Source organism: Bos javanicus, chromosome 2 (assembly GCF_032452875.1).
Source record: "Bos javanicus breed banteng chromosome 2, ARS-OSU_banteng_1.0, whole genome shotgun sequence".
Classification (NCBI taxonomy): Eukaryota; Metazoa; Chordata; class Mammalia; order Artiodactyla; family Bovidae; genus Bos; species Bos javanicus.
The window spans coordinates 23,636,668-23,651,649 of record NC_083869.1 but is presented as its reverse complement, the minus strand read 5'-3'; the positions used below and the strand labels follow the sequence as shown (position 1 = coordinate 23,651,649).

The 14,982-nt window shown below is 41.5% G+C and overlaps 1 non-coding gene and 1 pseudogene across 1 annotated transcript; both read left to right on the top strand.

The window, feature by feature from the left end:
- The first annotated feature begins 7,755 nt into the window (after positions 1-7,755).
- On the top strand, positions 7,756-13,248 carry LOC133235984 (ferritin light chain-like; annotated as a pseudogene).
- Positions 11,397-11,503, top strand: LOC133236495 (U6 spliceosomal RNA). Its single transcript, XR_009732911.1, has one exon. It is a non-coding gene; the product is annotated as a U6 spliceosomal RNA (small nuclear RNA).
- Positions 13,249-14,982: the final 1,734 nt, after the last annotated feature.

Below are 14,982 nucleotides of genomic sequence, written 5' to 3'. Positions count from 1 at the left end.
AGACCTTCCCAACCCAGAGATTGAACCCAGGTCTCCCACACTGAAGGCAGATTCTTTACCAGTTGAGCCACAAGGGAAGCCCAAGAATACTGGAATGGATAGCCTATCCCTTCTCCAGCTGATCTTCCCAAGCCAGGAATCAAACCAGGGTCTCCTGCATCGCAGGCAGATTCTTTACCAACTGAGCTATTAGGGAAGTCCAATGACAAACCTAGATAGCATATGAAAAAGTGGAGACATCACTTTGCCAACAAAGGTTTGTCTAGTGAAAGGTATGGTTTTTCCAGTAGTCATGTACGAATATGAGAGTTGGACCATAAAGAAGGTTGAACAGCAAAGAATTGATGCTTTCAAACTGTGGTGCTAGAGAAGTCTCTTGAGAGTTCCCTGGACAGCAAGGAGATCAAACCAGTCAATCTGAAAGGAAATCAACCTTGAATTTTCATTGGAAGGACTGATGCTGAAGCTCTAATACTTTGGAGCTTGGCTACCTGATGCAAAGAGCTAATTCACTGGAAAGACCCTGATGCTGGGAAAGACTGAGGGCAGGAGGAGAAGGGGGCAACAGAGGATGAGATGATTGGATGGCATTATTGACTCAACGGACATGAGTTTGAGCAAGCCTGGGGAGATAGTGAGGGACAGGGAAGCCTGGCATGCTGCAGTCCATAGCATCGCAAAGAGTCAGACATGACTTAGTGACTGAAAAACAACAATAATAAACAGATGGAAAGATATACCACATTCTTGGATTGGAAGGATCAATATTGTTAAAACGACCATTCTATCCAGGTGCTATGCAATCCGTATCAAATTACAATGGCATTTTTCACAAAACTGGACCAAAATATGGAAACACAAAAACCCTGAATACCCAAAACAATCTTGAGACAGAACGGAGGTAGAGGAACTATGCTCCCTGACTTCAGTCTATACTATACACAAAACTACAGTAATCAAAACCACAGTACCATCACAAAAACAAACACAATGATTAATGGAATCAGGATAGAAAACCCAGAAATAAATCCATACACTTACAGTCAATTAATCTACAAAAAAGGAAGCAAGACTACTTAATGGAGAAAAGACAGGCCTTTCAATAAGTGGTGCTGGGAAACCTGAACAGCTACATGTAAGAGGATGAAATTATTAACAGCACATCCTTTAACACTGCATACAAAACTCAAAATGGATCAAACACCTAAATATAACACTGAATACTATAAAACTTCTAGAGGAAAACATAGGCAGAACACTCTTTGACATAAATCACAGTAATATTTTTTTTGGATCCATCATGGAAGCAAAATCAGTAGTAAACAAACAGGACCTAATTAAACTTAAATGCTTTTGCACACTAAAAGGAAACCATAAATAAAACAAAAAGACACCCTATAGACTGGCAGAAAATATTTGTAAACAATGTGAATGGTAAGGGCTTAATTTCCAAAATACAAAAACAGTTTATACAGGTATACATATATACACATATGATTTATACACCCAATCAAAAAATGGGCAGAAGACTTGTTCCATGTTTTTGCTCCAGGGAGCAAACAGATACAAAGCTCGTCTCCGGAAGAGCTTGGGAAGGGGTTTGGAGAGGGCAGGAAGGAGATCAAAACGCTCTTCTGACGTGTAGCCCAGTGTTCACAGCAGCACTGTGTACACCAGTCAAGATACGGCAGCAACCGAAACGTCCACTGACAGATGAATGGATAAAGAAGACATGGTATTTAAATGTATACAATGCAATATTATTCAGCCATAAAAGATGAATGAAATAATACTGTTTGCAGCAACATGGGTGGGCCTAGAGATGATCATACTAAGGGAAGTGACTCACAGAAAGACAAATATCATATGCTGTCACTTATATGCAGCATTTAAAAAGATGACACGATTGAAGTTATTTACAAAACAGAAACAGACTCCGACAGAAAACAAACTTATGGATACCAAAGGGATAAATTAAGCGTTTGGGGTTAGCAGACACCAACTGCTATAGAGGAAATAAACAAGGTCCTACTGTGTTACACAGGCAACTACATTCAGGATCTTGTAATAAACTATAATGAGAGAAACATGTATACGTAGCACATCAAGGTAAATCAACTATACTGCAATAATTGTCCTTTTGTGTCTGCCTCGTTTCACTTAGGGCAATGTTTCCAAGGTTTATCCACGTATCAGAATTTCCTTCCTTTTTAAGACTAAAAAATATTGTATTTCATGTATACACTATATTTTGTTTATCCACTCACCCATCAATGGACTTTGATTTGTTTCCATCTTTTGGCATTGTGACTAATGCTGCTGTGTACATGGGGGCACAAATATCAACTTTCAGCTTTTAATTCTTTTGACACCTACTTAGAAATGGAATTGCTGAACTTGTAATTCTGGGCTTAATTTTTTGAGAAGCTGTCATACCGTCTTCCACAGTGGCTTCCCCATTTTATGGGCTGTATCTGGCATAGTCCACGGTTTTCCATGTTGTCTTAGAGATGGAGGCTGACAGTGCATGGCATGGCTGCTAGGAAAAGCAATGACTAGAGGACCCAGGGCTCAGTGTGCGGGTGTCCAGGCATGGACAGGAAGCCTCCACTTGCCACTGTGCCCTCCTTCAAGCCATGATAGCCCAGAGGCAGTCACAGCTCCAGAACCGTGGTCTGCCTTGCTGCTCTGTTGGCTAAGTTATCAGACTACCGTCGCCTTTTGCTTGACACTAAATGATGGGAGATCTGGAGGAAATGTTACTAACCCCAGAGAATAAGAGCGTGGGAATGGGAAAAGTGCCTGCCTTACTTTAGCTCCTTTTGCACGTGCTTTCCCAGCAGCTAGGGAAGGTCAAGGTTACAGGAAGCTAGGATCTTTGTTCTTGAGGCAATTTAAATGTGGAAAAATTGGGTCCAAAGACCTGCTCTAAAGGGAAGTGAGCACAAAGCACAGTGAGTTTGTGGGCACTGACTGATACGGGAGAACCTCCAGACTTAGAGAGAGAGAGGCTGGGGCCAGGGCATGTAAGCACAGCTGGTTTCTGAAATAGTATCCTCCACTTGGCACCGGTGGGGAGGGTTCAGACTCTTCCTCGGCAGGGAGAGTTGAGAAGAGTGGACCCCTACAACAGGAGGACAAACGTAAGAAAATAACGGGAGCAAAGGTTTGCATAAAATTTTTCAGAATAGGTTCTAGTCCTCTTCTACTGTCAGGTACTGCAAGAAGACCCTCCTGAGGCCTCCATCCCCTCCTTTAGCCATAGGCAGGGGCAAGAGTTTCTAGTGTGTTAACAACAGGGACCTGGAAGGAATGGAAATGCATTGATGGTTTAGTCTTCTTGGCAGGATAAAAGGCTGAATGTAAGAAGACGCAGCAACTCTGGGGGGAGACAGGTTCTGGACCGGCCAAGATGCAGCAGTTCTAGTAGGATGAAGAAAGAAGTGGTTCAGTGGAAAGATAAACTACATCAGCAGGTGTATCAGTTATTGTATGTATTAAACAAGTTTCTTCCAAGAAGTAGGACCAATAAAATGTGTATATACATAGGAGATCTATTATGAGGAATTGGCTCACACAATATGGAAGCTGCAATGGGGCCAGCATGTTGCAGACACAGGAGAGTTGATAGAGCAGATAAAGTCCAAATCAGTGTGCTGGGGAACTCCCTCCTCCTTTGAGGAGGCCAGCCTCTTTGTTCTATTCAGATCTTCAACTAATGGGATGAGGCCCACCCAATTATGAAGGACAATCTGCTTACTTGAAGTTTACCAACTTACAATTTGCCCATAACATTTTTCACAGAACTAGAACAAATAATTCTAAAATTCATATGGAACCATAAAAGGCCCAGAATTGGGTCTGAAGAAAAAGACCAAAGCAGGAGGCATAATCTTCCCAGACTTCAGACAATACCACAAAGCTCCAGTAATCAAAACACCATGGTATTGGCACAAAAACAAACAGATCAATGGAACCAAACCAAGAATCCAGAAATAAACCCACACACCTCCAGTCAATTAATCTTCAACAAAGGAGGCAAGAATATCCAATGGGAAAAAGACAGTCTCTTCAGCAAGTAGTGTTGGAAAAGTTGGACAGCTGCATGTACATCAATGAAGTTGGAACACACCCTCTTACCACACCAAAAATAAACTCAAAATGGCTTAAAAACTTAAGCATAAGACATGATACCATAAAATTCCTAGAAGAGAACATAGGCAAAGCACTCTCTGACATAAACCATACCTATATTTTCTTAGGTCAGTCTCCCAAGGCAGTAGAAATAAAAGCAAAAATAAACAAATGGGACCTAATCGAACTTACAAACTTTTGCACAGCAAAGGAAACAGAAACAAAATGAAAACACAACCTACAGAATGGGAGAAAATATTTGTTAACAATGCAACCAACAAGGAATAAGTTTCCAAAATACATAAACAGCTCATGCAACTCAACAACAACAAAATAACCCAATCAAAAAATGGTCAGAAGACCTAAATAGACATTTCTCCAAACAAGACAGAAGGCCAAGAGGCACATGAAAAGATGCTCAACATGGCTAATTATTAGAGAAATGCAAATCAAAAACCACAGTGAGGTAGCACCTCACACCATTCAGAACAACTGTTATTAAAAAGTCTACAAATAACAAAGGCTGGAGAGGATGTGGAGAAAAGGGAATCCTCCTATATTGCTGGAGGGAGTTTATATTGTATACTATCTTGTAAGCTGGTGCAGCCACTGTGGAAAACAGTATAGCGGTTCCTCGGAAAACTAAAACTAAAATTACCCTATGATCCAGCAATCTCACTGCTGGGCGTATATCCTGAAAAAATTATAATTCAAAAAGATACATGCATCCCTATGTTCACAGCAGCACTGTTCACAACAGTCAAGATGTGGAAACCACCCAAATGTCCACTGACAGATGAATGGCAGTCCAGTGGTTAGGATTCAGCCCTTTCACTACTGGGGCCCAGGTTCAATCCCTGGTCAGGGACCTAAGATCCTGAAAGCTACATGGTGTTGCCAGAACAAAAACAATAAAAACAGATGAATGGATAAAGAAGATGCGGTACATACGTACCATGGAATACAACTCAGCCATAAAAGCGAACAGTATAATGCCACTTGCAGTAACATGGGTGCAAGGAAAGATAATCATACTAAATAAAGTAAATCAGAAAGGAAAACAAACACCGTATAACATCACTTGTACATGACATCTAAAATATGGCACTAATGAACCTATCTGTGAAAGAGAAACAGAATCATGGACATCGAGAACACACTGGTGGTTGCCAGAGGGGAAGGGTTTGGGGGAGGGATGGAGTAGGAGGTTGTGGTTAGCAACTGTAAGCTTTTGTATATAGAATGGATACACAACAAGCACAGAGGACTGTGTTCAATATTCTATAATAAACCATAATGGAAGTAAAGAATGTATATATGTGTAGAATTGAATTACTTTTCTGTACAGCAGTAATTAACACAACGTTGTAAATAGACTAGTCATCAATTTAAAAAACAATTCACCAATTGGAAGGTTAATCTCATCTGAAAACATCCTCCAATGAGACATGTAGTTAACTAACACTGTGTATCAACCACTCCAAAATTAGTGGTTTAAAGCAATGAGTCCATGGGTCAACAGGGCAATTCTGCCACCTGAGCCAGACATAGTAGGCTGGGTTCCATCAGGCACCTGCAGTCAGCTGGTACAGGACAACCTCAGATGGACTGCTTCATCTCTGCTCCGTGCAGTCTCTCATCCTCCAGCAGGCTAGCCTGGGCTTATTCACTTGCTGACTAGGAAGGATTCCCAAGGAACAAGTAGATGAACAGGAGCTGTTGAGGCCTGGGCTCAGAATGGATGTGCCATCACTTCCATAGCACTCCACTGGCCAACGTGGGTGAAGAGGCCAGACAAGATTCAAAGGGTGGAGAAGTAACTCTGTCTTTGTGCAGACTGTGCAGAGCTGCAAAGTCACAGCGCCAAGGCTGTGGATACAGGAAAGGGAAAATTGCTACCATTTTTGCTGACCGTCTGCTAAAGTGAAGGCAGCACACTCTGTGAGTGTCTGGAAGTGTTGCTGCTCTTGTTTAGGGAGAGTTTTCAGGGCCTGGTGCTGTCAGATGTTTAAAATGCTTCTCTTGGGTGAAGTTAGTAGATTTTGGGGAAGGAACACACAAGAGCAGAAATACACTGGGCTTTAAAATCAGGGTTTGACTCAGTCAGAGCCCTCTCCAGTCCATACAACACCTTCACTTGTGTTAGGACAAGAAGCAACCCTTCTCTCCGACTGGCACTGCCCCACTAGAGAACCCCCATTGTATGCAGTAGCCCTCGCATTTGAACACTGGCCAGTGTATCTCCTCGGAGCTTCAATTTCCACATCTGCTGATGAGAATTATAACACCACCCTCACACAGGCTGTGGTGAGGATTAAATGGGTTTAGGTATATAAAGTGTCTGGCATACTGAGTACTGGATTCTCAAAAACTATGAATGCCTTTTCTGCCTCTCTGCCATAAGAAGCCACAGTGAAGAGAACTTTAGAACATTCTAGGATGCCTGAGAGTCTCCAGTCAAACCAATCACGAAAGGAGGGGAAAGAAGAGAAACTTACACGAGGGCATTGAGTTCTTGAACTTGACCTGGGTGGGGGAGCAGTTCAAGAGGCCTGTGCGTTGCTCATCCTTTGCACCCCAAACTTGGGTTACTTGAGTTTTACTAAAGGAGTACTGCAATAATTGAAACAGAGGATAACTATCTTGTCTATATCCAACCTAAAAGTTATTTTCAGAGGAATAGAAAACATTTCAAACTACTGAATGAAAGAGTGGGGAGGTGAAAATAGAAGAAAAGCCTCATGCTTCTTACCAGCAGAGAAAATGGTCATATATGTAAGAATACATGGGGGCTTCCCTGGTGGCTCAGGTGGTAAAGAATCTGCCCGCAACGCAGGAGACCCAAATTTAATCCCTGGGTTGGGAAGATCCCCTGAAGAAGGAAATGGCAACCCACTTCCAGTATTCTTGCCTGGGAGATTCCATGTATGGAGGAGCCTGGCAGGCTACAATCCATAGGGTCGCAAGAGTCTATGACTTAGCAACTTAGTGACTAAACCAGCACCATGAAAGAATAGATGAGGAACCAAACCAAAGTGTTAACACAAGTCATACATACATAATTCACTCAAGAAGTTCGATTTTAGCCTGACCTCGGTGTTCAATTACAGGTTCAGTTCATGTAACCTAGAAACAATCATGCAATGTTAATCCTCCCAAGAAAGTGGCTCTTCATTAGTGATTCTAATCTGTCACCTGATGCTCACAGGCCATTATGAAATCCATTTATATTCCTAGTTTCAAAAACTAAATTGGAGGTATGAGCCAAAGGGTACATTAAATTAGGGATTACTGCTTGTGGCACTCTATGTGAGCCAGGTGATGCTGGCCATTTTAATTAAGAGTTTGTTTTCAGTAACAACACAAGCAAATGAATAACATTAAGTCAACACTGAGACAGTTGTGGGGGGAGGGGTTATGGGGATAACTGAAATATGCAGCTGTGTTATAGGTCTATTGTGCAGAGTTCTCTTAGTCATTAGAAAAAACTGCTTTGGAGCAAGTGAATCAAATCTGTACACGGGGCATGGAAATTGAGCACCAAGAAAAGATGATGGCTAGAGAAATAAGAGGCTTCCCTGGTTGCTCATCGGTAAAGAATCCACCTGCAATACAGGAGACATGCTTCGATTAAGGTAGAGGTGGGGTTTCAAATGAGGTGTATCTGATTCCAAAGCATACTGTTAAAACAGACTAACAGGCTTAGAGAATGAGCTCATGGTTATGCGGCGGGAGGAGAAGGGGAGGACAGTTAGGGAACCTGGGACTAGTATGTACACACTGCTGTATTTAAAATAGATAACCAACAAGGACTAGCCCAGGGAACTCTGCTCGATGATAAGTAACAAATCTAAATGGGAAAAGAGTGAAAAAAGATACATGTATATGAATAACAGAGTCAGTTTGCTGTACATCTGAAACTATCAACTATAGTCCAATATAAAATAAAAAGTAAACAAAAAAAATTACAAAGCCTACGTTATTAACTGTGAGACTTCACTATCAGCCTATCCTATTGTCCCCAAGGAGGAAAAAGCTAAAAATAACCGAAAAAAGTTTGGGAACCAAAGCATGAGATTAATTTTGCCCAAATATTGTGAAGTTTAGGGAAGAGATTTGGGAGTATTTTTCTCTGAAGTTTTCTCTTTAGAACAAAAATATATGTGTGCATCCCTGCATCAATAAACCATATATATGTTACTGGAAGCCTTTAAGCCTTCACCATAAATTATCCACTCATATTCAGGGAGGGACTTCCACTGTATCTGATATGATTTTATCCCTGAAGCTGAATGTCTGGTTAGCCTGTGTGTGTTTTCACATTGCTTGCTATGTTTTATTTTATTAAAAACTAAATCTACTGAAATCAGAGCATTATTGAACCATGCAAATTTACCTTTTTTTTTTTTTTTTGGCAGATAAGATGGGAGAAGTGGGTTTCATTACAGAACTGCACAGTATTTCATTTTAAAAGATCTTCCTTGAAAAAAAAAAATCCTCATTGAACATAATTTGTCTTCCAAAGCTTTCTTCTTTGCTGTGTATCCTAGGCTCTGCTCTTTCTAGTCCAGGTTCTCCCCACCCCTCCAGTTTGCAGATAATCCTTAGGAACCCTAAGTCACACTTTCTTCTTTATGCAGATCAACTTAATTTTATCCTACTTCTTAGCTCCAAACTTAAAACTCTCCATTCTGACTGGGAATGAAGATATTGTTTGTACTGGGCAACAGAAGACCCTCCTATCACTAGGGTCATTCTCTTTGAAAGGAAACTATAAATGACAAAAAAAAAAAAAAAAGCCTGTTATACTAGATAACAGCAAATGGTCTTAATTAAAACCCAAACTAGCCACCTCTCCTTCTGCCTCATAAGGGTAGGTGTCATAATTTATATCAGGGAAAGTAAACCTCTCTTCTCTAACTCTTCATTTCAGAGACTAGTGAGGAGAGAAAGAAAGACTGAAACTTCAAGCCTTCCCCAGTTTTGTGCTAAGGCATCGTTCAGCATGGGATGCATTCTCAGACATAGGAGCCTAACCAAGCCATTACCTTTCCACGTAAAGATAAATCCCCAGAATACACATTGACATCATTCTTCCTTTCTCTTAAAATCCCATAAGTTATAATAAGCTTAGGGGACAGTTTTTTCCCTGCTATTTTTGACAACTACTCAGAGACTGCAGTGATACTTTAGATGCCCTTCATCAATTTTTAATTTTTCCTGATTTTGGCCTTCTTGATAACTGGCCTCACCAGCTGTAGCAAAACTTTCATTTAAATATCCAATGGGATACTCTTTCTGAGTACCTTTTTGGTCACCTCCTGCATACTTTTTCATTAGCTATCTTAAGTTATAACTTCACAAAATGAGAAAGAAAAAAATCCAAGGCAAGATTTCTACTTATGCTGTTCTGGCTGAGTCCACCGTGAAAATATGTGTACAAGTTAACTGCATCTGAAGCAAGACAGCTTGCCAACTAGTCCTTCCATGTACTCGAGGTTACCATAGAGTCTTCCTATTCAGGGAAGTGTCTTATAGGAAAAAAATCTATTTCTCAACAATAAAGAAAATCCATGACCGCTAACTAAAATAGTCAAATCTAATTCTTCATTCTTACATATAAACAACTAATGATCAGGCTTCCCTCGTGGCTCAGTGGTAAAGAATCTGCCTGCCAATGCAGGACACACACGGATTTGATCCCTGATCAAGGAAGATCCCACATACCACTGAGCAATAAAGCCCACGTGCTGCAACTGCTGACGCTCTCGAGCCCTAGAGCCGGTGCGCTGCAACAAGAGAAGCCAGCACGATGAGAAGCCTGCGCTCCGCAACTGCAGGGTAGCCCTCGCTCACAACTAGAGAAAAAGTCCGCATAGCAATGAAGACCCAGCACAGTCTAAAATAAACAAATTATTTTTTTTAATGACTAATTTGATCAGAGATGCCTAGGAAAACTAGTACCATAAAAGAGAAAAACTAATTCCAGAGAAAACAATTCATATAACTGAATAATGATAATAAAGAATATTTAGCATGTGAAACATGACCAATAATAACAGCAACACTAACTCAAAGCCCTGTTTTAAACACTGTACATATGTTGACTTACTCAATCCAAACAAAAATCCTGTTTTTATAGGTGAAGAAAATGAGGCTTAGAAAAGCTGAGTAAAACACTCAAGGTCACACAGCTCATAAGCAGCAGACCTCAGTCAAGGTCTATCCAACTCCAAAGCCCATGTTCTTAGTCCCTATGCTGTATTGCAGCCAGAGCCTTAATCTTCAAGTCTGACACGTCAAAGTCCTCATTAACATTTGTCCCAAAGGATCCACCAATCTCCCAACTTTTCATGGAATAAGACCATTCAAGGTCCACTGGGACTTGTCTAAGAAAGAGTCTGGGGAAAGGTAAGAACTTGAATTTGGCCTCCACTTACATACATTTGGGAAATAAAACTACTAAAATCAGCCTATGACTTCAAGAATATCCATGAGCTGTATTTCATAACAGGATGTCAACACTAAAACTTGTGTATCTGGATCTTTCAGAACCAGAAATAATCTGAACCATTTAGAGGTGCGTCTAAAGCATATTCCTCCAGAGGCTAGGGATGTTAGTCACAGATCTTAAGCTACGTAACTGAAACACTGAAACTTGTTAGAGAGCTCTCTGAAATGATCCAGATAAACTGGTTGTCTACACTGACCAAGGCCAGCTTGTGCTTAGTCGCTAAGTCGTGTCTGACTCTTTGCAACCCCATGGACTGTAGCCCGCCAGACCACTCTGTCCATGAGATTCTCCAGACAGGAATACTGGAGTGGGTTGCCATTTCCTTCTCCAAAGGCTGGCTTAGTGAGGTTGAATTTTGATTACTCAACTGAAATAATTCAGTAGGATTTTGCACATCTGACTTACAATTATTTTGAAATGTCCACCACAAAAGTTTGGTAAGGTTTGCTTTGCATTAATGAAGTAAAAAACTACTATCCAGGGAACTTCCCTGGTGGTCTGGTGGCTAAGTCTCTGTGCTCCCAATGCAGGAGGGGGCCTGCGTTTGATCCCTGGTCAGGGAACTAGATCCCACATGCTGCAAACAAAGATCCTACATAGTCCAACTAAAAGATCTTCTAAAGAAAGAACTGTAAGTGGGGAAAATTATACAGAGATTTATCATTCAACCTGATTTGTAGTGAATAGACTGGAACGTGTCAGAAGGATGAATTTGTGAGAGATGTGAATAGTGAAGAATCAACTCTGAGTGCTCACTTCGGCAGCACATATACTAAAATCGGATGCATACAGATTAGATTAGCATGGCCCCTGTGCAAGGATGACACGAAAATTTGTGAACCATTCCATATTTTTAGGGAACTCAAACCGGGGCTCTGTAACAACCTAGAGGGGTAGGAGGCAGACGGGAGGTACAAGAGGGAGGGAACATGTGTATACCTCTGGCTGATTCATGTTGATGTGTGGCAGAAACCAACACAATACTGTAAGGCAATTATCTTTCAATTAAAAATAAATAAATTTTTTAAGAAGAATACACATATATAAATGTATCCCAATGCTCCTGCACTGGGAGCACATAAAAGAATACATTTATACATAAAAAGAAAAGAATCAACTCTCAGCAGTGTGCTTGGCAGTCCCTTGGATCTGTCTCTTGCTTAACAGTGTTTGGACGAAACAGACCTGGGAAACCCATTCTGCCAGCCTCTGATAAAAGAAATTTTCACATATCGAGATACAGGGAAGTCATTCTGGTTTATACATGAGTTAATATGAATTTTATGCTAAATACAATAGCCTGCTTATGGCCTATCAAACATACATTGTACAACTGCTTTAATTATTAAAGAAAAGGGCCTACTGAGCAGAAGTAAATAATGTCCATGTTAAAAAATTAAGGTTAAACACCACTCTTCCTTGGACACTGACACTGGTTCTCCTTTGATGATAAGACTCCCTTCCCAGGTGCCAAGACCATACTGACTCACTGGGTACCTACTGCTCTGTTCTGTTTTTGTTTTTTTGTCTTTTTTCTGTTTGTTTTTTTAACCACACCACACGGCTTGTGGGATCTTAGCTCCCTGACTAGGGATTGAATCTGGGTCCTTGGCATGGAGTCCTAACCGCTGGACTGCCAGGGAATGCCCTGTTTCTGTTTTGGTTTTTTTTTTGAAACACTGAAGAAATGTAACCCTGACTTGTTCATTGTTCTTTGTTTTCACAAGATATAAAACTATGTTGAAAACCCTGCTTCTCCAGATCAGTTTCTCAGAGTAATCTTGGAAGCAGGATTCTGGGCTAGTCCTCATCTGGGCTCAAATTAAACTTTTCTAGTCTTATTACAGATTGTCTATTATTTTCATCGACACCTCAACCACCCTCCAACCTCTTTCTGGTCACAACTTTCAGAACCAACCACTCAGCTATTCTTAGCCACCAGGACCAGCCACACCATTTTTTCAGCTTCTCTCCTTATTACCAATTACTCAAGAGCTCGCAGATGCTTGAGAACTATTCCACAGAGGTGGAGGCCGCAGTCCACGGCCCCGTCAACCTGCCTCCACAGTCCTCTAACACCTACCTCTCTCTGGGCTTCTATTTCCACTGGGACGATGTGGCTCTGGAGGGCAGGGGCCACTTTTTCCATGAATCAGCCGAAGAGAAGCGTGAGGGCAACCAGCGGTCCCTTGAAAATACAAAACCAGCGGGGCAGACAGCCGTGCTCTCTTCCAGGACGTGTGGAAGCTGCCCCAAGAAGAGTGGGGTAAAACCCAGGACGCTATGGGAGTTGCCAGTCTCAGGAAGAAGAACCGGAACCACGCCTTGTTGGCTCTGCAGGCCCTGGGCTCTGCCCTGGGGGAGAGCCACGTCCTGGGGGAACAGGTGAAACACACCAAGAAGATGGCGACCACGTGACTCCCCTCCGGAGGCTGGCCCCCAGGCTGGGCGGGACGAGTTCTCCTCCAAACACTCACCCTCTAGCAGGATCAGGGGCTTCTGGAGCCCAGCCCTGGGGCCTTGGACTCTTTAATCAACAGAAATTGATTATAGGCCAGACGGGAAACTTGGGCAAGGCTTTGCTGGGATCCGTGCTATAGCAAGAGGGAACGAAAACAAGTAACATGTGCCTTTGCTCACTCCTCGGGAGGGAGGGTGAGCTATTCCCTCAAATGGCGAGAGGTTAGGGGTAGATTGGAGGGTCGGGCTGGAGGGGTGGCTCAGGTGGTCTGCCTACCCCCTTGATGCTGTTTGCAGAGACCATGCATGGTACTCTGCTTTTGCTCCCTGAACCTCAGAAGTGGCAGTTGCGTTTTGGCCTTTTTGTATCTTCTTGTTCATAATTTGCCCCCAACTGTGCATGGGTACAGTTATTTTAATGCCTTATAGTTACTTTGTATTCTGTTGCTAGAGGAGCCTAGTGGGCTGCTGTCTATGGGGCCGCACAGAGTCGAACACGACTGAAGGGACTTAGCAGCAGCAGCAGCAGCAGAGAGAGAGAGACTGACAGTGAGGGAAGAGAAAATATTTCCTGGAACTATTATGTAGAAACATGAAGGCTAACCTCCTGAAAAAATGATTTAAAATTGCAATATGTGAACTGCTGCTGCTGCTGCTGCTGCTAAGTCGATTCAGTCGTGTCCGACTCTGTGCGAACGCATTGAACGGCAGCCCACCAGGCTCCCCCGTCCCTGGGATTCTCCAGGCAAGAACACTGGAGTCGGTTGCCATTTCCTTTTCCAATGCATGAAAGTGAAAAGCGAAAGCGAAGCCGCTCAGTCGTGTCAGACTTGCAGCGACCACAGGGACTGCAGCCCACCAGGCTCCTCCGTCCATGGGATTTTCCAGGCGAGAGTACTGGAGTGGGGTGCCATTGCCTTCTCTGAATATGTGAACATTAAGTAGAAATAAGTGGCATGTGAGAAGCCTCATCTCATTGAAAATGAAAACTGGCTCCAATAAGGAGGATAATGTGTGACACAAAGTGGAAAAAAAGCTTAATGAATCTCATTCTCTAATTTGAAGGTGGCATGTCTGAGTCCATTATAATGAACAAAGTCACCCCATAGCCTATAAGAGTCAGGGAGTCAGTGAACTGATTTATTATAAAAGAAAATGTATAGCACACACTTCTAATGTATCTTTATCTCTCTCTATATAGAGTATATTATTTATATAAAATATCTGTTGTATGTATATATAAATGTAATATACATTTACTTGCTTTAAAATTCTAGAATCTCTTTCTTTTTAGAAAATTGATACTGTGCTTAATAAAATATGGTCATAAAATAATTTTTCATGTTAGAATATTTCTTTAACAGTGGAAAAATATCCACTGAGAATAAAAGACTTAATTTGCTCTTATAAATAGTGGTGGATTACAACTACACAATAGTGCTAACTCTGCTATTGCTGTGTATTTAAAGCCAAGATGATGACTGTATTGAAAAAGAAGGAAGAGAAAATCAATAGATTATTGCTTCAATGGAGCTCACAACAGTGCTGATTAGAGAACACAAATGAATTGCGTAATAGTAAAATAGCTATAAACTAGGTATGGATTTAAGCCTATGTTAAGACCATTCTTAACGGCATTGTATCTTTGGAAAACATGCACTGAAATTACAACAGCAAATTAAATCTATTTGACCGCAAAATTTAATACATAAGAAAATAGCATTTATTAATGATCTGGAAGAGGGAGTAAATAGCATGTTAATGAAATTTGCAGATGATACTAAATTGGAAGGCATTACAACAAGGACAGGGACTTAATACAAGTGGACATTGAAAAGTTAGAAAAAATGGTGACAAAAAAAAACCAAGTAGAA